This window comes from Canis lupus, chromosome 26 (genome assembly GCF_011100685.1).
Source record: "Canis lupus familiaris isolate Mischka breed German Shepherd chromosome 26, alternate assembly UU_Cfam_GSD_1.0, whole genome shotgun sequence".
In the NCBI taxonomy this organism is placed as follows: Eukaryota; Metazoa; Chordata; class Mammalia; order Carnivora; family Canidae; genus Canis; species Canis lupus.
This window is the reverse complement of record NC_049247.1, coordinates 20699903-20724685: the sequence shown is the minus strand read 5'-3', so window position 1 is coordinate 20724685 and position 24783 is coordinate 20699903. Positions and strand designations below refer to the sequence as shown.

General features: G+C 54.5%; 1 long non-coding RNA gene across 6 annotated transcripts; it reads right to left on the bottom strand.

Annotated features, from left to right (window-relative positions):
• Nucleotides 1-4218: 4218 nt before the first annotated feature.
• On the bottom strand, nt 4219-20327 carry LOC102153175. 6 transcript variants are annotated; one of them, XR_005379342.1, is made up of 8 exons: nt 20176-20323; nt 19413-19537; nt 15288-15463; nt 14383-14462; nt 12814-13606; nt 12314-12468; nt 11969-12116; nt 4219-11605 (listed from the first exon to the last, which is right to left on the bottom strand). It is a non-coding gene; the product is annotated as an uncharacterized LOC102153175 (long non-coding RNA). The 6 variants fall into 6 exon arrangements; XR_005379343.1 differs by having other exon boundaries at nt 12896-13606; XR_005379344.1 differs by having other exon boundaries at nt 12314-12384; nt 20176-20322.
• Between the last annotated feature and the right edge of the window lie 4456 nt (nt 20328-24783).

The window sequence follows — 24783 nt, the reverse complement described above, 5'->3', positions numbered from 1 at the left end:
CCAGGCCCTATCCCCTACATGAAGTTCTGGGATCCAAAGGGTAACATCCTGCACCCACCCCCCAAGAGCATCCCCAAACGCACCAGAGTAACCAGGTTTCAAGAACAGAGAGTAGGAGGCGGTCTTGGTGCAACACCACCATCTGCTGCCCATACCTCAGAACTGCAGCTCTGGCTGGGCCACTTTGGGCACTTCTACTGGGCTCCATCTGAGACCCTGCCTTCTGGGTACGTGCAGAAAATCCAGACCCGAGACAGGCAGTAAACAAGGCATCAGACAAGTAAGCAAGGTCATTTCAGATGGGCATGCATTTTAAGAAAGAAAAGCAAGAAATAAAGAGGTCTTGTGATAGAGCAGTGGTTCTCAAGTATGATCAGATCTGGGGACCCAGTGACACATTAATTTCTTTTTCATCTCCTTCCCTCACAAGGGTATGATAGAGTTTTCCAGAGGCGATATGACATATGATGTCACAACAGATTGAATGCAGAAGCAGATACTAGAATCCAAAAGAGATTTACAAAAAAAAAAGAAAAAAAGTGAAATTTATTTTGTTTTGAAAATAAAGGGTTTTTTAAAAAAAAAAAAATTTTCCTTATTTATTCATGAGAAACACACAGAGAGAGGCAGAGACACAGGCAGAGGGAGAAGCAGGCTCCCTGCGGGGAGCCCAATGATGGACTCGATTCTAGGTTCCTGGGATCATGACCTGAGCCAAAGGTAGATGCTCAACCACTGAGCCACCCAGGTCTCCCGAAAATATTTTTATAAAGAATGTGTTAGGGGCACCTGGGTGGCTCAGTGGGTTGAGACTGGCTCTTGATCTTAGCTCAGGTCTTGATTTCAGGGTTTTTTTTTTTTTTTTTTTTTTTTTTTTTTTTTTTTTTTTTTTTAATTTATTTATTTACGATAGTCACACTCAGAGAGAGAGAGAGAGAGGCAGAGACACAGGCAGAGAGAGAAGCAGGCTCCATGCACCGGGAGCCTGACGTGGGATTCGATCCCGGGTCTCCAGGATCGTGCCCTGAGCCAAAGGCAGGCGCCAAACCGCTGCGCCACCCAGGGATCCCGATTTCAGGGTTTTAAGTTCAAGCCCCGCATCAGGCTCCACATTGGGCACAGAGCCTACTTAGAAGAAGGATGGGTTATTTACATTAGCATGCAGTGAGCTTACTGTTATTTTTTCAATGAACGGATAAACAAACAAGTTTTTTTAAAAACACTTTTTCAAATTTTATTTATTTATTTGAGAAAGAGAGAGAACACAAGCTGGGGAAGAGGCTGAGGGAGAGGGAGAAGCAGGCTCCCCGCTGAGCAGGGAGTCCAAAGCAGGGCTCCATCCCAGGACCCTGAGATCATGACCCGAGCCAAAGGCAGACGCTTAACTGACTGAGCCACCCAGGCGCCTCTAAAAGATTTTAAAGTCATCTCTACATCCAATATGGGACTCAAATTCATAACCCTGAGGTCGAGTCGCATGCTCTACTGACGGAGCCTGCCAGGCACCCCTAAAAAATTCTTTTTAAAACACCTCAGTTTCCGTTTCTAACATGGTAGACTTTTTTACATTGATTCTTCTTTCTGTTACTCCTCGCTGCGAGAGCTGGGCACAGTTTGTGATTTCATATCTATGTGCTCATGTGCTGCCTCCCCTGGCCTCCTGTGAGCTCCACAAGGGTGGGGATGATGCCTGCCTGCCTCATGGCTGTACCCTGGGCACCCGGGATCGTGCTTGGCACTGAGTCATGGCATCAAGAACATATTTTGGAATGAATGAAACAGGGAGCCAGTTGAGCCTTTCGAGTAGGCAGTGCCCACCCTGACTCAGGAGCAACCATTTACTGTATGGTAAGAGTATAAAAGGGTCCCCGAGAGCAGAATGTTTGAGAACTGAAGTGGTAGTGTGAGTACGGATGGAGTAGTCAGGGGGAGATTCCTCAGGAGGGGGTGGGGGGTGACATTCTGCTGAGACCCGAGGGCCACAGAGAAGTCGACCCTGTGAAAAGCAGACAGACATATGTGCCAGGTGAAGGGAACAGTCAATGCAGAGTGTCCTCGGGAGAACACAGTAGGTTGTTAGAGGGACAGATAGGCTGGTGGCCTGGCTTCGCAGAGTCTAGGACAGTGCCCAGTATGTAGGGAGGACCCAGTGGATGGTTCCTGGAGGGAAGAGAGGAGGAAGAAGAAAAGAGAAAGAGCTGGGAAGACACCAGTGAGTGGCTGGAAGCTTCCAAAAGGGGTAGGAGGAGTTGTCTTCTGGTTAGACATCTTCTAATCCTTCGAGGACAGCAGGGCCTGATAGGTCCCCTCAGTGGATTTGTTTCTTTATAGAAGACACTGAAGCCCAGAGAGAGAAAGCAACTCCTCAAGATCACCCAGACAGGACAGCCGTGGAATTAAAACTGGAAGCCAGGACTAGAGGCACAGGGACCATGTCTTTTTGGGTCACACGAGGGGCAGGAGGTGTTGAGAACTCTGTGTAGGGGGTGTGGGGTTGGCGGGGGTGTGTGTGTGCAAGTTCAGCAACTGAACCCCTTCGGCCTCCCCCTCATTTCAGGCTCCCCCCACCCCCAGCCCCGTGTCCAGAGCCTCTGCAAGACAACTGAGCTCTACCCCTCCTCCATCCCTCACAGAACAGGAGCGGCTTGCCTCTCCTGGGTCTCCGGTTCTGCCAACCCTGGGAGTCCCGGATTCTTCTTAACACACCCTGAGCATTACCGTGCAGGCCAGCCTTTACCTCGTGGCTCAGGCTGTAACCTCTTCTGGGCCGCCCACTCCGCCCTGCCCACCATCCATATCCCCGTCTCCACTAGAACTGGTCTGATGAATCTCGGAGGAGCCATTCTGAAATACTCTGCACTGCCATGGCTATTTTATCCCAACTGATTGATTTTCCCCATCCTTCAGGGCTTCCCTCATGTGTCACCTTTTCCAGGAAGCCTCCCCATACTGCCCATCCTTATCTCACCTCCCCTGACCTCTTCTGTGACAGTTCCCCTGGTGTCTGTCCCAGCACCTGGCGCTTAGATGTCAGGGGAACACTTATGAGGCACTGGGCTCCGTCTCAGGTCTGTGAGAACACTCCCTTGGGGCGTCCTATCGGGAGAGTGCTGTCCCCTATTCTAAAGCGCAGGTGGAGGCTCAGAGAAGGTGAGTCACCTCCAAGGTCTCACAGCAGGTACACACAACGCTGGGATTCAGAAGGAGGTTTGTCGTGAATCTCAATCCTAGGACCAACTCCTAGGATTAAAGATACCCCGATGGACTGGACCCAGCTGCCTAGAAGACTGTTTTGATACAGATCCTGAAGGTGTGGCCAGATTCCCAAAGAGAGATAGGTGATCAACTACCAATGTCTGCCACGGTAGCTGCAGTGGAGAACAATATGTGTGCCACATATTTGCCAGCCCTTTACCCATACGCTAAACTCCTTCCTTTTTCTGTCTCCAAGGAACTCTTTGCCTTCCCAATGAAATATAAGCACCTCAGCAATAAGAACCCAGATTTTCTAGGAAGCACTGTCCTGAGGAAAAATTAAGGCTATTCTTTAAAATATGGTCAGTGGTGATGGTAGCACAACAATGTGAATGTATTTAATGTCACTAAACTATAACACTCAAAAATGGTTACAATGAAAATTTTATGGTGTATTTTCCTACAATGGAAAACAAAGAGAAATGCCCCCACGTATCAACTTGTAAGGTCAGAGTCTTGAGGAAAGTTTGAGAACCCACTTTAGCCCCTGAGGAATGCAATTGGCTCCCCCTCCTCCCCAGAACTATATGGACATCCCTCCTGCCTCTTAAGCAACAGCCATCCTTCAGGTGTAAGTCAGTTTTTAATATCAAAATGGTATTTACAGGGAAGCTACATTCATCAGTAAAAGTGAAAGAGCCAAGTTCACGCTCCATGGCCGGATCCATGTAAAAATCTGGTCTTTAACCTGTAGCCAAGTATCTATCCCCACATTCAGCATCCCCACGCAGGAAGCGTCTTCTCCAGTTAAAGTAAAACTATGGGTCCCTGGACACACTCCCAAGAAGGGCCTTTGGAATCCTTTGTTGGGATGGGACAAGTCCCCTACCCCAGGCATCCCCTGAGCTCAGTATGCCACCAATTCCCCAGCTCATGAGGTCCTTCTAATGGGCTTCATGTTCAGTAGACCTAACACCAGAGTGAACGTCAAAAGCCTGGGTCCGGGGGGGGGGGGGGGGGGGGGGAGGGTGGTGGCGGGGGGTAAACAGACTGCACCTACTTGGGATTGGCTTCCTTTGGTATGAAGTCAAGGACACACATGTGTGCACACAAGCACTCACGTGCACATTCGCATGCAGAATCCTGGACTCTCACCAGCACCATCTCTCTAAAGGGGGCTAGTCCCTATCCTTCTGCCTCCAGAAAGGTTGTCACCCACCATGACCCCAGGATCAGCCTCTCAGAAGGTTACTTCACACACACATGTCCCCCTTGCAACCACACAGGACAAGACAGGACAATTCTCCTGTAGACTTTCAGCCCATGAGCACATCCCCTCAGAACCTCTCCAGGAGCTACATACCACCAGGGGCTGGGGTGACACATGTTTAGGGTTGCTCCTTCTCGGAGGCATCCCTGTCACCCCAGCTTAGCCCCTGCCGGACTTCCCAGTCACTGCAGCACTAGCTCCAGCTGGTCCAAAGGTTAAGGGACCCTGTTTATCTCACAGTGGATCTAAGGGTCCCCGAGCTATAAGTTCTTATTATCTAAAATTGACCAGAACTCATTATAAGCTTCAAATTCCATCTGGGCTGAAATAGCCAAACTGTCAGTCTGAAACTCAAATCCAACGCCCCCCTCCTCAGGTTACATCTGTAGCTCCCCACTACCCTCAGACAAACCTCAAAGTCCCTGGCAATGTGGCCTGGTGCTTGTCCATTTCCCATCTGTCTCCTGCTACATTCCCCGTGAACCTTCCAGAACCTCTTCAACCCTCTGATGCCCAGAACCTGGTGTCTGCCGTTCCTACTACCCAGAACTCATCCCTGCCACACCCGACCAGGGCTCAGCATAGGTGTCTCCCTCTTTAGAAAGCCTGCCCTGACTGCCCACACTCCACTCTACCCCGCACCCACCTGATACACCAGCCTGAAATACCCTGAAGAGTACTCCCCTGGCAGGGGAGCACCGCGCCTTGCGTGGACTAGGTGCGTAGCATCCTTGCCCACCTCCTGGGTGCTTCCCCAGCCCTGGCACAGCATCCATCTCACTGCATTACACGTTAACTTCTCTACCTCCCCCACTGAGCTAAGCGAGCACCTGATGGAAGGGCCCGTAGGTGGGTCCCAGCACCCAGAGCTGGTCCTCAGCAACACCAGATCTTTGTAGTTGAATAAAGAGAATTTCCAGGAATGCCAAGTGCCTGAGCTTCCCGCTTCGAGTGAAATGGGTGAGGCGGCCACTGGAGAGCGGCAGAGAGCTCCCTCACCCCTCAGCTGAGCTCCATCCACTGGTACCGCTGGGTCACACCCAGGCGGCTCCCCTACCAGCCCCACTAGATTTGCTCCATGCCCGTGGCTGCCAGAGCTCTTGGCCCCAGACCAGCGCTCACCGACCCACCCAAGCAACCTGCCTGCAAGTCTCCAGGCCAGCCTCTGACCCTGTCCCGGAGCGGATCCAATCCTCCAAGCCCTGCCACCAACCACTCTCTCCCACAGGACTACCAGACTGGGCCAGCAAAACGGTCCCTCTTGCCATCCCCATCTCGACCTGACGGTACCTTTTATGCCCACCCAGGATCCCCTGGCCCCAGGGCTCCCCTTGTCTGCTCCCAGAGGAGCCCCCCACCCCACCTAGGCCTGAAGCAATCCAAACTCCCTTCCGGCCACGGTGCAGCTGCACTGCATGAAAGAAAGACGAGGAAGCTGAGCTAATTTGCACTACGATGTAAACGGGGGATGGCATCTGAACCCTTGTGAACATTCAGATCCAAAGCTCTCCGTCCTGGGCCTTCCCCAAATCAAGGACTCTAGGCCCTGGGCTGGTGACCAAGGACGCCATGCATGAATCATCCCCTGTAAACACCCAGTCCACAAGGGGTGCATCCACCCGTTCGCTGGGTCTAGGTCGGAGCTAGGAGGTTAAGAGAACCAAAGCCCAAATGCAGGCTGCTGGAGGCTGACGGGCTGAGGCCAGAGGCCAAAGCCCGGGCCCGGGGTCTCCGCTTCCGACCCCACCTGCCGCGGGAACGTCTCTGCCGGGCGCGCGGCCACAGCCCAGCCCCGGCCCCGCCTCGGGAGCCCCTGCATCCTGCCTGCCTAGACAGCTCTACCGGAGCCGACGCCCGGGCAGCAGCACCGCGGCGCCCTGCGCCCGGCGCCTCCGCTGGGTTAGCCCCATCCCAGCCATGCCGGCATCCAAGCTGCTAAAGGGGCGGTAACGAGGAGCGTTAGACCTGCTGTTAGTCAGGGAGAAATCCACAAGCCGTTAGTGTCCGCTGCGAGGAACAGACCGGGAGGGCAGGGGTTAGTCGAGGCGAAGCTGCACGGAGCCGGGCGGGAGCCTGGAGCCTGGGGCCCCAGGCGGGCAGCCCCCGAGGCAGCCGCGGGAGAGCAAGTTAGTGCAGAGGAGCCGCAGGGAGCCCACACACAGACCCGGGGGCCTCCTGGAGGTGAGGCGTGACGTCACCCCCAGGTGTGGCCCCGGCTGGCTCAGCGACTGGCGGGCTCTGGGGAAGGCAAGCTGGGGCCGGCCTCCGTCCCTGCCCCGCCCGGCTGCCGGGTGCGGACCTGGGGCGCGAGGAGCGGCCCGCGTCCGCCGCGGCGGGGGAGCGCGGCTCCAGGGGACCGGGGCGCCCTGCGCGCTCACCTGTGGCCCGTCCCTCCCGCCCGCTCCCTGACTTCCGGGGCAAGACACGCCCCTCAGGCCGACTTCCGGTGCTGCGCGCCCCACTCGGCGAATCCCCGGGCGGGAGGCCCCCTTCCCACGCAGGGAGGCCCCGCCCACCGACTTCCGGCGGGGGCCACGCCTCCTTGGCTGGCTTCCGGGGCGTGTCCTGTGCGGGGCGGTGCCTGCTGCACCTGCCGCTTTCAGGTGCGGTGAATTGCACCCTCGTCTCCCTCCAAATTAGGGCACCCAGGCGCCTTCTCTCTCTGCCCCGTGGCTGGGAGCCCAGTGCTCCCCGCCCTAGCCCCGCCGGCCTCCACCCTCACCCCCCACCCCCCACCCTAACCAGGGGCCACCAGACTTGCGCCAGAGGAGATGCTCGTGCTCTGGGGGGGGCCGGCCTCCTCCCCCCGCACCGCCGCCGCCTCCTCTGGGCCCCTGGTGTGGTCAGTAGGGCCGTCCCCCGCCTCAGACCCAGCCCTGGGCTCTGAACCCACAGCCAATCGGGGCAGCAAAGTGGGGGGGAGGGGGAGGGCCCCTGTGTGCAGGACCAGCCCCAGGAACTCTGCTTGCCAGGAGGGATGCCCAGAGCTCGGCAGGGCTGGGGTTAGTGGGAAGAGAAAACGAGGTTAGTAGGGGCGGGGTTAGTAAGTGAGAGCACAGCACCAGCGGACGGGGGCACCTCAGCGGACACACACAGAAGTCACTAGGAGAAAAGGAAGAACACACGCAGGTCCGTTAGTTGGTTAAGGGAGGGTCGGGGTGCGGTTGAGGCAGCCCCGGGTTAGACAGGTTAGTAATCGAACAAAAGAGCTGCCTACGGAAAAGAAAGCTGGGGACGAGGAAGAATGTGGGGGAGACACAGGGTTCAAAGCGAGTGTCTGGCCCCAGGCAGAAGGGTCTGTGTGCAGAACACCCCGAGGGACCAGGGCCCAGGCAGGGGACACGACCAATCGCGTTTTCTGGGCTCCCCACCCCCGCTCCCACCCAGATATCTACAGGTTCTTTTTAAGGATCTGTCCTGTGTCAAGAACTGTACATTCAGGGGAAGCCTCGCTGCAGCCTGTGAGGTGAAGGTCACAGTCGCGCTCTGCGGCTCAGGAAACGGGTTCAGAGAGGTTGGGTGACCTGCTCAGAATCGCTCAGCAGGAGGCGGCAGGGCTGGCGACAGTCCTAGTTGCGTGCCCTGTCCTGGAACGTGGGTCTGCACAGAGATCCCAGGCCACGGGCAGGGCCTTCTGGAGCGTTGTCGTCTGCCCCCACGTCCCAGCCCCTTGAAAGGCCCATGAGCTGCAAGGTTAGTAGGGTCTGGCTGCAGGGGGTTAGTAGGGCATGCTCGGGCCTGGTTAGTGGGTTAGTTGGTTGGCAGAAGGCCAGGCACCTCGTCACACGCCACAGCGTCCCGGCCGAGCCCTGGGTTAGTAGGTTAATCACACCATGCAACACTGCCCCGGGCCCCTCAGCTCAGCCCCAGAGGCCTCCCGCCCCGCCAGCCAGGGAGCCGGGCCTGACCAGGGCAGGGGCTCCGCCTCCACGCTTCTCAACCACCCCCCCAATCGAGCCTGAGTCCCGAGGACCTCGCCCCAGGCCATTTTGTTTCCCAATTTCTCGGCTCTGGGCCTGAGGGGCCCTCCCGCCGAAACAGTTTGGTTAACCTGAAAATAGATCCTGCTGGTCCTGGCCGGAAACCCCTGCCTGGTTCTGGTCAGCCCCCTCCCAGAAGGCTGGATCCTGTCACACTCAGGCACACTGGCGTGTGCACGCACACACAACACACACACACAGCAGCGTCTTCCCAAAAAAGGTGTGATGCCCCAAGGGCATCAAGTCCAGAGGTACCATGTCCAGCGGACATCTCCTCCACCAGGTGCCAGGCTTCTGGCTACTCCAACCGCAGGCCTGCTCTCCTACCCTCCCCCCCCCAAAAAAACTGCATAGAGCTCACCTGACTCCTAGAACCAAGTTCCAACACCCAGCCCCTCCTGGTCTGCTGCCTTTCCAGTCGGTGCTACAAAGCCCCTGAGAGTGCCCGGCTGGGTCATCTCCTATCCATGCTGTGCAGTTTCCCCACAGAAGCCCCACCCGATTGCCCCCTCAGTTCTAAATGATGCTCCATAAGAAAAGGGCTCTGTTGCCATAAAAGGGGAGAACGCTGAATCCTGGCTGTCCTTGAGTACTCACAATTCCCCTTGGCACTTTAAAGGCTCTGATAAGTCCTGCATTTCAGGAACTGGTTGAATTTGAACTCCACCAATACCACCTCCCCTTTTTGTTTAAGAGCAATGACATCTCCTAGGACTTACTTTGGGCAAATCTTCCAGGGCCCTGGAGGCTATCAGCTAAGCCACATCCTTCTCGTCCTTCAAGGCCCTGGCTGGTTCAGGCTTGCTGGAAAGCCTACCCAGGTCATTCTGGAATCTAACTCCCACCCCACTAAGCACTCAGAACCTGTGCCTCGGTGGACTGTTCTCTGCCGCATTCTCCAATTCTCCAGTTCCAATTGCTCAGCCGTGCAATCCTGAAGGTTTCAATCACAGCCAGAGCTTCACCTATAGCCCTACTGCAAGCGACCGGCACAGGAAAGAGCCACAGTAGGTGCTCACTCCTGATGAGAGGGTGGCCCAGGAGGCCTTTGGAGCTACTCAGGGGGCAATAAAGTACGGCCACCTCCCCAAGCTGATGCGAGATGGATATTAAGAAAACAGGCAGGGGAAGGACTAGCCTCTGGATCAGAAGATGCCGAGTTGGCAGTTCCAGAGCACAGAAAATAGATAAGCCCTAAATCTAACCTTCCAGTGGGATGGGAGTGTTAAGTGAGCAACCTGCTAGGGGCCCAGCACTGTGCAGGCATGTGCCCTCACTGACTCCTCCCCGTGCCCCACCCCGGAAGGGAGCACATGGCTCCTGTTCCAGAGTTGACATCAGACTCACAGAGAAGATGTGACCTGCCCAAGGCTGCACAGCGGGGGACACACCCCCGGGCTCCAAGGCCCAGGCTCTTCCCAGGACATCCTTCTCCTGGGGCTCCTCCTCACTGCCCTGGTCCAGCCAGCTCCCTGAATCCATCCCTGAGGCTCCAGGACCGGACCATCCTAGCACAGTGCCTCCCACACTCAACCCTACTTCCCACACCTCTGCTCTGCCCTCCCCATGGCTGTGGGGCTGCCGAGGGGGAAGATGGCTCCAGCTTTCCATGCTTGTGGTGACCATCTGTATGGACTGGGTTGTGTGCCCCCCACACACACACACAGATTCATAAGTTGCCACCATCACCCCCAACAAGACCATATTTGGGGATGGGACATTTACGGAGGAAATTAAGGTTCAAAGAGGCCATAAGAGTGGGACCCTAATCCAACAGGACTGGCATCCTTAGAAAAAGAGGAAGAGACACCAGATCTGCCCCTCCTCCTCACCAACCACCCCCCCCCCAAGCCCCACACATGAGCACAGAGAAAAAGCTGTCTGAGGACACAGCCAAGAAGGTGGCCATCTGCAAGCTGTGGAGAGAGGCCTCGGGAGAAACCAACCCCCGCTCACACCTTGATCTTGGACTCCCAGCCACCAGAACTATGAGAAAACACATTTCTGCTGTTTAAGCACACCACCACCACCACCCACCCGGGGCTGTAGTAAATGTTAGGGCAGCTCGAACCAATGCAGGCTCTCTTTCCCCCCCCAGGAAAGGAATGCCCAGTTTTTAAACTTGCCTATGTTAGACCATGGGCTGCTCTTGGACAAGCGCTGGACCACCCCCACCCCGCGCCCCGGAGCGGCTGGACTGGGTAGAGAATGGAGCCGTGCGCAGGGAAGTGAACCTGCAGCCGTGTAAGGAGGAGGCTGCCTATGCCTGGGGCCCACCCTGCCTGCCTTGCCCCCCAAGGACAGAATCCAGGATCAGTGCAACACGGAGCTGGGGTCTGTGATCTGACTGGGGTGACCGACCCCTTGAGCCTGGGGAGGACAAGGCTGGATCTGTCTCCCTCTTGTGAGCTCCCCCAGCCTGGGCCACCTGGTCTCTGGCAAACCCTGCCCTTTCAGGATAGCGTACCTTCTGCCCCTCCAGGTGGGCCCCAGAACTCGACCACACTTGGGGAAGGGTCCTCCCGGACCCCAACTGCCTCTTCCCTCTGACCTTCAGGCACAGGAGGCACAGAGGCACAGGAAAGCCTCATGCAAAAAGCACCCACAAAAATGAGAATCACTCAAGAGCAGACGACGCAAGGCAGACTCTGAGCCGACGGAGGCCACGAAGCTGTGTCTCCCTCCTTCCCACTGGTAGCTCCCCCCTGACTCCCATCCCTGAGTTCCTGCCCCGTCCTGTAGGGTCCTTAGGGACCCCACCTTCATAAGGGTGGGGCTGGCGGGGCCGTGGCCCAGGTGAACACGGACTGGCCACAAGCAGGGCTGCAAAGGGGGACCAAGTCGGCACCAAGTCAAGAAATGGCCTCCAGGTGCAGACGGTAAGGTCCAACAGGCGGGGTCCAGGTGGACACGGAGGGGCAGGGGGCTCCCAGCCTCCCTCACACCCACCCCCAAGCTCTCCTCCAGAGCCAGGGCATGTCCTCAGCCGAGCGCCAACCGGGAGGGTCCTTTATCCATGGGAGGCTCCGTCTTAGCAGTTGGGAAAGATGAGGTCTTCCCAGAGTTCCAGGAAACCACCAAAGGCTGCTCCCTATGTCACCGTGGCCAGAGTCCCGAGTCACCCGGGCTCCAAAGAGATGACCAGGCCAGGCTGAGCCTCCTGGGGGGGAGTGCAGCGAGTTAGGACGAGGACACGGCCTCCATCCCCCAACCTAACCCCACCCCTGAGGCGGGGGACACCTTCAGAGACCCTCAGGCTCTCTAGACAAGGTGTGGGTAAGGGCTTTAGACACTAATGATTTTTAAAAGAAACTCAGGAACAGAGTTTCCCACCCTGGCAGGACTACAAGAGCAATAATAGGAGCCTGGTGCATGGGCAGACAAGGGGCAAGGGTTCAGGTGGGCAAAAAGAGGCTCCAGTGGCCCCAGGAGGCTTGGATTCCCTTTACAACATCCCTACCAAGGGCACTTCGGCACCACCTTCCCCCAGTACACACATATACACACACACACACATGCACACCTCCCAGGACGGGGAGCTCACTCCCTTGCTGAGACGGTGATAAATCATGTTCTCGTGTGAAGATCTGCAAGGGTGGAACAGTGTCTCTGGTGTTCACCTCTGGATCCCCAGGATCTAGCTCAGAGAAGGTGCTTGGTCCACGTTCGTGCTGAGGGAAGGAACGTACTGAAAGGTCTGCCATAACCCACCCACAGTGGTCTTGATTCAGTCCCCACACACCCCCCATAAGACTGCACAGAGCAAGCCTTCCAGCCACCTGGCTGGGCCTTCCTGGTGGGGGAACGATCATGCCCCCATAAAACTAAGCCCAGTGCAACTTCCTTCCCCACGCTTCCCCAGGCTTACCTGGCAGCTCCTAGCCAACAGGTGGGCAGCCCCGGCCCAGCTCCCAGCCACTTTCCCAGGTAGATCCCATCCTAGAAGACAAAAGAGCCAACCACGCCGCAGGAGAAAACTGCACCCAGGCCCCCTCCCCAGGTGGGGGGCATGGCCAGAAGTCTCTGATAACAAGAAGAAGGCCCCCCTGGAGCCAGAGAGGCTGGGCCCAGGCACACTGCCCACCACCTCCCTTCTTCCCACCCCCGAATGTCCTTGGGTTGAGGGGGGTGCCCTCACCAACCTCTCTGTTCCCCAATAACAGCAGAAGGGGGCCCAGGACAAAGTAAAACAAATTCAGCTTGGCAATAGCTGAGTGGAAGCAGTGAACGGAGTCAGGAATTCAGAGTTCTGATCCAGCTCAGCCATCATCCTGTGTGGCCCTGGGAAGTCTGTCCCTCTCTCTCTTTCTCTCTCTGCGCCCTGGGATCCTTCCCACCCTGCATTCACCCAGAGTGCACAGTACTAACCCACAGTTCGAGGCAGCGGAGAGGAGGAAATAGGGGGGCCCTTCGGCTCAGCCTCAGATACTCTTCTGCCCCCATTACACACCTGCTAATCCCGACCCAGAATCATCTCTCGATTTTGCCTGTGGTGACAGCTAAGCTATCTTCATCAACCGGCAGACCTGTGCCAGGAGAGTCAGGGGGCCCCTCGGTGGGTGTTCAGAGTTTGCAATGGGCACCTGAGCCTCAAGGCACGGGTCCGGACCTGGAGGAAAGAATGTGGCCCTAGAGTCACAGTGCCAGTGTCCCCACTCAACCGCCAGGTAAAGAGGAGCCCTGGCCAAGTTTCACGAATATGACGACAGAGGGCCAGAACTGAGAAGCGCTGCCAGGAGTCGCCAGTCCCCTCCTGCCTCCTTCTGACACCACATCTACGGGTTCTTGAGGTGAGGTCACTTGACTCACGTCCACAGAAGTTCCCGATGGTGGGAGCTTACAAAATTCTAGCCTCCATGCCAAAAGCAGGGGTGGGAAGATGACCCTCTCTGGGGCCCCATGAAACAGGGACAAGGTCTTTGTTTGTGACACAGAGGGGTAGAAAAGCTGATCCCCACTCCCCCACCTCCACCTCCACCCCCACGTGGGATTCTGAGGTTCTACACTTTCCTGCACAGACCGAAAGAGGGCAGGCAGATAGGCTGCGGGCAGGTAAGTTGGAATACTTATCTGCAAGGCTGCTTCCCCAGGGCGGTCACGAATGTTCAGGAAGATTCGGAAATCCCCTCCTCTCTCCTCTGTCCCAGGACCTTGCTCTACTCTGTAAATAGATCCTGGGCTGCTCAGAGGAGCCTTGCTTGACACAAAGGCCCTTCCCCCAACCCTGCGGACCCCAATATCAATAAGGCAATGAAGGTTTCGAGGGAAACGCCAACCCCTGGGTGAAGCAGTGTACCCCTGTCTAGGAGGGTAGCAAGGAAGGCATGGGCGTTAAGGGCAGGTGAACAGATGAGAGTATTGCCTCCTTGAGACCACATATCCAACGTGCAACTCAATGTTCATTATTCTTCAAGGGTTACCTAGTGCCTGGCACACGGTGAGCATCTTCAAGGGTTACCTAGTGCCTGGCACACGGTGAGCATTCCCAAAATTGTTTTCACCAGCTGAGAAAATCTTTGTGCCATACTTGGTGATGTCCCAGAAGTAGGATATGCCTCCTGGAGTGGGAGGTGTATTTACCCCCAGTAACACAGATCAAATTAAAACCCCATGCGCATGGATGGATACACAAACGGTCGTACGTTTATATAATGAAAGCTACTCCTCAGTAAAAAGGAATGGTAGGGGCGGCTGGGTGGCTCTGTGGTTGAGGGTCTGCCTTTGGCTCAGAGTGTGATCCCCGGGGTTTCAGGGTCAAGTCCTGCATCGGGCTCCCTGCGGGGAGCCTGATCCTCCCTCTGCCTGTGTCTCTGCCTTTCTGTGTGTGTGTGTGTGTGTGTGTGTGTGTGTGTGTGTCTCATGAATAAATAAATAAAATCTTCAAAAAAAAAAAAAAAAAAGGACAAGTGACCGTTCCATGCTACGACTTGGACAAACCTCGAAGATGAAAGAAGCCAGGCACATGAGACTGCGTGCTGTTTGACTCCATATATGTGAAATGTCCAGAAAAGACAAACCTGCAGAGACGGAAAGTAGACTAGTGGTCATCTGGAATCAAGGGTGGGATGGTGGAGATTAGCAGTGAGTAGGTATGGGGGCGCATTTACCGAGGCAGTGGAAATATCCTAAAATGGATTTATGGCAACGGGTGCTGTACCTTGGTACATTTCCTAAAAGTCATCAAACTGTGCACTTGAAATGGATGTTATAACATTTACACCATGCCTTCCATAAAGTTAGACCCAAAAAAGGACAGAACCACTGATCCATGCCATAACAAGTATGAACCTCAAGACATTATCCTGAGCAAAAGAAGCCCAACACAAAAGATTCCATATTAATAGAACTTTAGAAAACACAAGTCTAGTTTCTAGGCAGAGGAAGCAGATCAGTGGTTCCCTGGGGCTGGAGCTGGGGCCGGCGGGGGGCGGGGCGGGGGCGGGGCGGGGGGACTGGCAGTGAAGGAACACAGGGGGATATTTTAGGGAGCTGAAAATGTTCTAGATGTGGATTGTGGTGATGGTTATGCAGGTGTCCACATTTAGCAAAACACAAAACATGTGATTGAAATGTATGCTTTGAATGGGTACACTTTATTATAGGTAAATTATAACTTGTTATTTTTCAAAACTCCTTTAGACGTAGAGGATAAGAATGGAGAAGAGCTGGATCAAAGGCCAGACAGAAACTTCCCTGTGGCCCCAGGGCCCTGGCATCTCAGCCCCCACCACCCCACACAGACCCCCCCCACCCCCCCCACCCGCAAGCCAAGGTCAGAGGCCCCAGCAGGGAGGCTCTGCTTGAGGGATTAGAGCCCAGAAGATTCTAGAGATCCCTCCTACCTCTGAGAGTCAGGAGGTTTCCACACCAATGGATTTCATAGCATGGGGCTGGTCTCTGTTATCCCAAGGGTGCACAGAAGGGTCACCTTGGTTACTCCTTCGACGCTGGTAGGGTTGTGATGGTCACGTAGACATGTCTGGAATCCCATGGGTGGGCTGGGAGATGCATCCAGCTGCTACGGAGAGAAATAGAAATAAAGAAGAGGAGGGGAATAAATATGTACCCACTAGTACACTAGAGAGTAGATGCCAGGGTCAGGCCAAAACTGATTCCTTCAGATGCAGATCAGAAGAAAAAAACAGGAGGGGCAACTGGCTCAGGTCACTATCTCAGGGTCCTGGGATCCAGCCAGGTGTTCCTATAAATAAAATATTTTAAAAATACAAAAGAAGGGACACCTGGGTGGCTCAGTGGTTGAGCGCCTGCCGTCGGCTCAGGGTGTGATCTCTGGGTCCCAGGATCGAGTCCCGCATCAGGCTCCCTGCATGGAGTCTGCTTCTCCCTCTGCCGGTGTCTCTGCCTCTCTCTCTGTGTCTCTCATGAATAAATAAATAAATAAATTTTTTTTAAAAATAAAAATTAAAAAAGATACAAAAGAAGAAGGAAACCAGGAAAGAGATCTTGCTGGGGCTGGTGCCAGCCAAAACATCCCCCAGCATTGGACAGGACACGGACGGGCCTAACAGCACGGGGTCCATCCTACTGGGCCATGCTGAATGATCCCACTACTGCTCTGAGCCTGTCCCCTTATCCAGGAAATGGGATTATAATGACACCCACGTCCCAAAGCTGCTCTGAGGATCACATGGGATAATAAATACTACCTATTAGCTCATATTCTATTATTTTCTTACACTGTTAATACTACCATCACACCCACGGCTCATTAACACCATTGTGGGATATTCATCCCCCCCCCCCCCCAAACTCTGTGCCGTTCCTGGTAACGGAGGAACAGCTGCCAGGGAAATATGCATTCAGTTGCATTTTAGGGTCCCTCTGGGTTCTTGGGTTTTTTTCCCTGACTCTGGAATAAAATAGCTACTCAGAGAGCTGGCATACGGGAGATGTTGGCCTAAATTGCTTTGGATGAGTGAGTGCTGAGAAATAAGGGGAGCCTCCCGGGAATAAGAGGCGCAGGAGCCCAGCTGAGGGAAACAGACCCATCTGCAGAGCTGCGGAAAACCCTGTTTCCGGACAAATTCAAACACGGCAGGCACAAAAGAGGAGCTTCGAAATGCAAGTCGCCCTCAAACAAGGGAAGGGAGTCCCTGAGCTGCAGGGGGAGGGAAGAGACTAAAAGGAGAATGAAGGGAAACCAACATGTATTGAGGACAGATACTACCTGGGGGCACTTTCAACTACTTGACAAAAGAATAAACTGGGTTTTCTTGTCCCCATTTTACAGATGAACAAACAGGTTCAAAGTGTCTCACTCCAACATCACCCATCGAGAAAGTGGTGCAGCTGGATTCTAAGGCTTATTGAACCCCAAAGCTGTGGAAGACTTGTGTTCAAATTGGGGTTGAAGTTAAATGGGAGAAGCCTCCAGGAAGGGATGTGTACACTGAAAACAGAGTGGCCAGGAGCCTTAGTACCACCACCATTGGGGAAACTGGCCCATGATTGCTAAACCATATCGGGTCATTTGATTCCAGTTGCTTCCACATTCTCGAGGCAACGGATCAAATTGACATTTAGGAGAGGAGGTGGTGTGGTGCTGTAGTCACAAACACACGTCTCAGGGCCAGACGAGACCCAGGGTGAAGTCCTGACTCTCCTTCCAACTGGCTGTGTGATCCTGAGCTAAGCACTCCACCTCTCTGAGCCTGTCTCAGTTGTAATGCCCAATTCCCAGCCTCTTCACGGGGTCTCCACGAGGCAGCACCCAGCAAGAAGCCTGGCAAACGGTCACTAAGCTGTAGAGGCGTTGTGTTTTACTCCATACCCTTGAGTACACAATTGGATTGGGATTATATCCCAGTCTCTCCCTCCCTTCCATGGCTCATCCAGCTTCCACAGGGGCCCACCTAGACCACAAGGCGGGGAGGGGACCCCCGCCTCATCTGATCCGATCAGCCTGGTGAGGGACACAGAGACAGATGTCACTCTCAACCAGCCTTTGCCTCTGCCCCAGTGTATCTCTGGCTATTGTTCCACAAAGAGCTCCAGCTGACAGATGAGCCAAGCCTCAGAGACTAGAGGGAAGGACCCCCTTGGAACAAAGGATAGCCTATAAGTTATTCACCAGCCCACTGAACTTGCACAATGGACCCAGTGCCCCAGAAACACCCCCCTGCTCAAACAGCCCAAGGGTCACCCAGAAGAGGAACCGACAGCCCCAATGCAAATAAAAGCAAATAACTCGAGATCAATAAAAGACTTAGGGGCCATGTAAGTGAACTCAGCCAGTACACAGTGGGCACACTCAGCAGTAATATCTTTATCAGGCACCTACTAGCTGCAGGCACTTCATACATGCGTACTGCTTCTTAGCCTCATGACAGCCTTCTAAGGCAGGGAGTATGATTCCCATTCTACAGATGAGGCGACTGAGGCTCAGAGGAGGGAAATTACCTCCTTACTGAAGCTGAGCTTAAGAGGTGACCTGGGTGGAAACACGGATCAGATCCAGAGAAGGGAGTTAGAAATGAAAATATTAAAAAAAAAAAAAAGAAAGAGAGAAAGAAAGAAAGAAAGAAAGAAAGAAGAAAGAAAGAAAGAAAGAAAGAAAGAAAGAAAGAAAGAAAGAAAGAAAGAAAGAAAGAAAGAAAGAAAGAAAGAAAGAAAGAAAAATGAAAACAACTGGCAGGTCCAACCAAAGGGCACATGAGTATAGAGTACATCTGTCCTCTCCAACCTTTTACAATTATCCTCCATTGTATTAAACTGATACGTTCATTCTTAAAAATCACCCCAAATGATAAAATTCTCATTTTTAATGCAAGCGTAGAGAATGGGTCTCCTAAAGCTGGCACAAGGGGTTTGATTCCTTGGGGGGGGGGGGGGGGGCTCTGAAGACCAGCTCTCTCCTCCGTGAAGAGTTGGAGAGACAGAAAAAGCAGTAAGAGAGATGCAGGGTAGATCTAGAGCCCTTCTCAAATGGCGAGGGTCACCAAATAATCAAATGCAGGCGCGGAGGGGCGCCGGCGCTGCTACCCATAAATTCTTTCAACGTGAATTTAATCAGAGCCAGTGTGGGAGGGATTCAGTGCCACCCAAAGCCAGGCACTGGCCAAAGGGTCCCAGGGGATACCATTTTGCGCGGACTGCGACACGGTTCTGCGCTGGGGCGGGGGAGAGGCTGGGGTACCCTTCCCTCGACCAGCGGAAGGTCTGACCACCTGCTTGATGACGGGGAGGAGGGGGCTGAGTAAACACCCAGATGCCCAGCCCCACCCAGTCCTGCTGACTCATCCCCTGGCCACGTGGCACGGACATCTGCATATTTGAAGCAACGCCCCTAAAGTCTGAGAACCACTGTCCTCAGGTCTCCCTGTCAAGTGGAATTACTCATCCCCGCCTCCCCCCGCCCCCCACAGCCCCCAACAAACCCAGGCGATCGCTTAGCCCCCAGGTGCTCCCAGAGGGGGATGCGCTTCGGGAAAGTAAAGCACTGCGCCCAGAACCAGCGTTCTGCTCGGGGTGGGCGCTCGGTCTGGGGTTGGCACCGGCAAAAACAAAGCCTTTTCCCGCACGTTCCGTCGCCTTTCTCTCCCGACCCCTCTCCCCGCACCAGTCTCCCTCCCCTCCCCCTCCCCCCTTCCCCCAGCAGCAGGTGGGGGCGGATCTCCCGCGGCGGCACTGCAGTGGGGTGTGCGCGCCAGCAATCCCCGCGCGCGCTGGTCTGGAGCCTGGGGTGGACAGGAGGGATTCCGGGTCCCCCAGGCCTCCCCCTGCAGAGTCCCAGAAGCAATTTCTCTGGCCCGGGACCCTCCGCTGGGGGCACAGGAGATCTGATAACCCCCTCTTCATTTCCAGCCTCTCTAGAGAGCGTCCTGGGGAGGAGGAGAGGTGGCAAGGGTTCTGAGGGCTCCCCAGACCTGTTTGGGGATATACACCGGGCTTTAGAATTGTACATATCTGGATACAGAATCACTGGCGTTGTGACCTTGGACACGTACCTAACCGTCTCCGGATCTCAGCGTCCTCATCTCTAAAACGGGGTTCTTAGCTCCTCGTGGGACTGTGGTGGTAATGCGTGCAAAGCACTAAACACGTTGCTGGCGTAAAGTAAGCTCTCTGCAAACTGATGGGTTATTTTTATCATCATCATTGCCATCATTCTTCTCAAGGAAGGTGGTTTTCCTGCCCTCCCCATCCGCGGGACCCACCCAGCGCGCCGCACGTCTAGAATCTGGGTCCCACCGACGGAGCCCGAGCAGGCCCTGGGCGGTGGGCTCGGTAGGAGAGAAGCGGGGCTCAAGCACCCACCCCCACCCCGGTTCCCAGGCCACCCGGGCTCCGTCCCGGGCTGGGCCACTTAGCGGCCGACCTGATGGGCCGGCGAGGTCCAGGGTCCCCTCCTCCGGTCCGGCAGCGGGGCGTGGGGAGGGTCTTTGTTCGCCCTCGGATCCCGACTGAGGACAACTCGCCCCCCGCACCCCGCACCCCGCACCCCCCTCCCCTCTCCCTCCCAGCGCAGCCTCCCCCGCCGCCCCAAGCCCCACCCAGGCCCGAGTCTTGGCCGCGCTGGACGAGTGCCGGCGGCAGGAGCTCTCCGTCCTGCAAAGGAGGGCCACTCCGGGCAGCCCTTGCCATCCCCTGAACGCTGCCGGGGACCCCGGGACCCACCCTCGACCCGACCTCGGGGAGCGAGGCTGTCGGCCGCGCGCGGGCGCCGGGCGCTCGGGGAGGGGGGGGGCGCGAGCGCCCTCGGCGGCTCACCTCGGGTCCGCGGTCCTGCGGCGCCAGTGCAGAGGGCTCTTTGTGCCCGGGCTCACGGCGCAGAACTGGGGGAGCCCCTGCAAGCGCCTCCCACCGCAAACTCCTCCCCGCACTCGTCCGCAGCCTCCCTCCCTCCGGCCCCCCGAGCGCAGCCGGCGTCGTCTTTGTAAGCTGCTGCAGCGCCCATGAAATTTTAATGCGGGAGCGGCTGGCGGGCGGAGGCGCCCCACCCCCGGCCGCGCCTCGGCGCCCCTCGCCCCCGCCCCCCCCCCCACTCCCCCGGGGTCCGGGCCGCCCGCCGCGGGAGGCAGGGAGGGTGGGGGGAGCGCGCCGCCGCCCCCGCGGCACAAAGGGGCGAGCCCGCCTCCAGCATCCCCGCCCGCGGCGCTGCCATGGCAACGCTGGCCGGGCTGGACTCGGCCCGGAGCCCAAGCCCGGAGCCCTAGGAGCCCGGAGCCCTAGGAGCCCGGAGCCCTAGGAGCCCGGAGCCCTAGCCCCGAGCCCCGCGCAATCAGCGGACCCGGGACGCGGGCCCCGGAGCACCAGGCGCCTCACCCGCGGGGGCCCTCGGTGTGCTTCTCGGTGAATCCTGCCAGGTGGACACGCGCTTACGGTGGAGGGAAGATTCGAACCCCTGCCCGCGCCTTCACGCCCGCGTGCGTGCCACGACACCCCTCGGCCTGACCACTTTTATAGGTTTGGTCCTTTGTTTTTTGAACAGCCCTCTGCTTAGTACCCACCCTTCGGTAGAGCAGTAATGCCAGAAAGTGGTCCTAGACCAGGAGCATCAACATCACTTGGGAACTTGCTAGAAATGCCAATTTCAGGTCTCAACGCCAGCACTACGGGGTGGAAAACTCTGGGGTGGGGCCCAGAGATCTGCATTTTATTAACAAGCGCTCCAGGGGATTCTGATGCACATTCAAGCTTGGGCACCAATGCTAGACGGTTCCGGGGGCCTCTATAACCAGCCTGTCCTGGGTTTTAATTTCAGCTTTGTCCACGCCCCTTAGCGGATGACCTTGGACACACCATTACTGAGACTCGGTTTCCTAGTCCATAAAGTAAAGATAATGATGGAATCCGCCTCATAGGGTTATGTGGGTTAAATGTGGAAATGCGGGCAGAGGGCAGCTTAGCACAGTGCCTGGCACTTAAAGGCTCAAAACATAATTTTTATTATTATAATGCTATAATTTTTTATAATATAAAAAATTATTTATATTTTTATTATTATAATGCCATTTAATTTTTACACTTCTCTGTTTGTCATTTATCATTTTCATTGCTCAGATAAGGACATTAAGACTCAGAGAGGCTGTGAGAGCTGCCCACAGCCACAGTAGGGGACCCAGGCAGGATTTGAACTGACCACTTGAGGTTCCACATTTGCAGGCTGTCTTCCACATTGTCCATCTCCTCCTCGGATGCTACCCTCCACCCCTGCTTTGGTCTCCAGGAAATCCAAATCCCGCTCGACAAACCTATAGCATTTTGCCAATGTACCCAGCCCAAGGACATTGTGGGAACCCTGAAGATCCCAGAGGAGGTCCCAGATACTGCCCCGGCACTGACAGAGCTAGCAATCCTTGCAGAGAAGTAAGACTCATGTGGAACAGCTAGAGAAAAGGCAAGATGGGGTGTGGTCACAGCATTGCCCAGAGGACGCAGCCAAAATATTGCAGTTATCAGGTCTACTACTTTCCCCTGGATCCCCAGACCACAAACAAAAGGAAGACTTTTTTTTTTTTTCAGGAAGATTTTTTTAAAGTATTCCCAAGTCACTCGTTTTGTAATCTGTTCTCAAATTCTCCTGAGTATCAGCCTATCATTTCCAATATCCATTTGGATTAAAAAAAAAAAAATCAAGTCACTTGTCTGTTTCCAGATCTTCAACACTTCTCTTTTTCCCTGGGGCTTCTTAAAGATGAACAATAATGAGGGATGCCTGGGTGGCTCAGCAGTTGAGCCTCTGCCTTCAGCTCAGGGCATGATCCTGGAGTCCCAGGATCAAGTCCCACATCGGGCTCCCTGCATTGGAGCCTGCTTCTCCCTCTGCCTATGTCTCTCATAAATAAATAAAATCTTTAAAAAAAAAAAAAGATGAACAACAATGAGCCTGTGGTCCTATTTCCAAGTATGTTTCATTCTAGGGATATCTTTTCAAGGAGAGCATTGAGAGAAGGGGTGCGGGTAGGGAGGGTGGCAGGCAAAAGAAATGATCATGAGAAGCTACTGGGGGCTCACTGTGAGGGGACCATCTAACTCAGGTGGACTCAGGGTGAGCCATGAACTGAATAACACAAGGAGGGGTCAGAACCCATGTCCAGCAGACACAAAAGACAGCCTGAACCCGCCTGGCTGTCCTCTGCCCCAGTCCTATAACACAGCACATTTCCTTATCATGGGGAGCCCAAACTAGCTGTCCTGGGGGCTCCGCTGATCCTATGCCCTCTTTCTGTCTACCTGTTGAGTGCCTTTGTGGTGAGCAAAAATCCTCCCTTTTCCTGGGGTGGGTTGGAAACCCACAGAGCCTTCTTCATCCTGCAGTCTCAGGGCACTGGTACCACCTCCTTTGGGATTCACATCCAGTTTGATAGCTAGAGCTGGCACCCTTCTTGCCTCCCCATCAATGTAACTCTGCCTCTCACCTTATCCTGTGGGGAGGCCCGGGACCTTGCCGAGCACACCCCAAAATGGTAAATGTCATCCTCACCCCGTCTTGCCAGGAACTCCAGTCTTCCAGGTGACATTTACAGAGCTAACTCGGGCCCCAAGAACCCACAAGCCGATAAGAACACCAGATGGAACCCCAAAGAGAAGTGTCAATGTTCTCTCTTCTGCCTCTCTTGAAAATGGCCTGAGCCTCGTATGATGGAGTGTTGGTTGCCATGGCAATGGGAGGAGGCGCCATCATACATCTCAGAGGATCCACTTGGGAATCAACTTTGCTCCTTTAAACTGGACCAGGTTGCTCACCCATTCCCACAAGGATGCACAAGCAAGATTCTTTGGCTCATGGCAGTGCCACTCAGCCCAAGCATTCCAGGGAATTCTGATAATGGTAACATGTCCAGAAGCGGGGGTAGAGACAGGGTTCTCTTTATCCCTAAAGCAGCTCCTGGAGAAACCAGGTGCCCCAGAGGCCAGGGTCCCAGCTGCGAGTCCCATCGGTACACTGGGTACCGCTGAGCACTCATGTCCCCCACCATACCTGTTGGGGACTTTTTAGTTGAAGTTCACATAGTATAAAACTAACCACTTTGTTTTCTTGTCTTGTAAATATTTTTTTTAAAGGAGTAGCTTCTTTTTTTTTTAAGATTTTATTTATTCATGAGAGACACAGAGAGAGAGAGGCAGAGACACAGAGTGAGAAACAGGCTCCCTGCAGGGAGCCCGATGTGGGACTAGATTCCGGGTCTCCAGGGTCATACCCTGGGCCAAAGGCAGGCGCTAAACCGCTGAGCTACCCAGGGATCCCAATTTTTTTTTCATCATGATAAGTGTATGCTTTAATCCCATCCCCTATTTCCCCCATCCCCTCACCACCCCTCTCTGGTAACCAACAGTTTGTCTTCCGTAGTTAAGAGTCTGTTTCTTGGCTTCTCTCTCTCTCTCTCTTTTTCCTTTGCTTGTTTTGTTTCTTAAATTCCACATATCAGTGAGATCATATGATATTTGTCTTTCTCTGACTTATTTCACTCAGCCTAATACACTCTAGCTCTCTCCCTGTTGTTGCAAATGGCAGGATCTCATTCTTTTGATGGCCGAGTAATATTCCTGTTTATGTACCACATCTTCTTTATCCGTTTGTCAGTCAGTGGACAAGGGCTGTTTCCATAGTTACGCTATTGTAAATAATGCCGGTATTAACACAGGAGTGCAGGTATCCCTTTGAATTTGAGTTTTTCTGTTTGGGGGGTAAATACCCAGGAATGCGATTCCTGGATCACAGGGTAGCTAGTCCTATTTTTAACTTTTTGAGGAGTCTCCATGTTGTTTTCCACAGTGGCTGCACCAGTTCGCATCCCCACCAACAGTGCACGAGGATCCTCCTTTCCTCCACATCCTCGCCAACATCTGCTGTGTCCTGTGTTTCTGGTTTTAGCCATTCTGACAGGTGTGAGGTGATACCTCATTATGGTTTTGATTTGCACTTCCCTGGTGATGAGGAAATGGTGTTGAGCACCACTTCATGTTTCTGTTGGCCACCTGGGTGTCTTCTTTGGAGAAATGTCTGTTCATGCCTTTTGCCCATTTCAATTGGATTACCTGTTTTTTGGGTATTGAGCTGCATCAGTTCTTCATGCATTTTGAAGACTAATCTGTTATTGGACATGTCATGTGTAAGTATCTTCTCCCATTCATCAAGCTGCCTTTTAGTTGTGTTAATCAAGGCACAGAAGCTGAGAAGAATATTCACAGTGTGTGCCCACCACCTCTGTCTAGTTCCCAGACACAATCGTCACCCTAATATACCCCACACCCATTGACCAGTTACTCCCCATCGTCCCCTCCCCACAGCTGCTGGCAACCACTAATCTGCCTTCTTTTTATGGATTTACCTCTTTTTTAAAATTTTTTATTTATTTATTCATGACAGAGAGA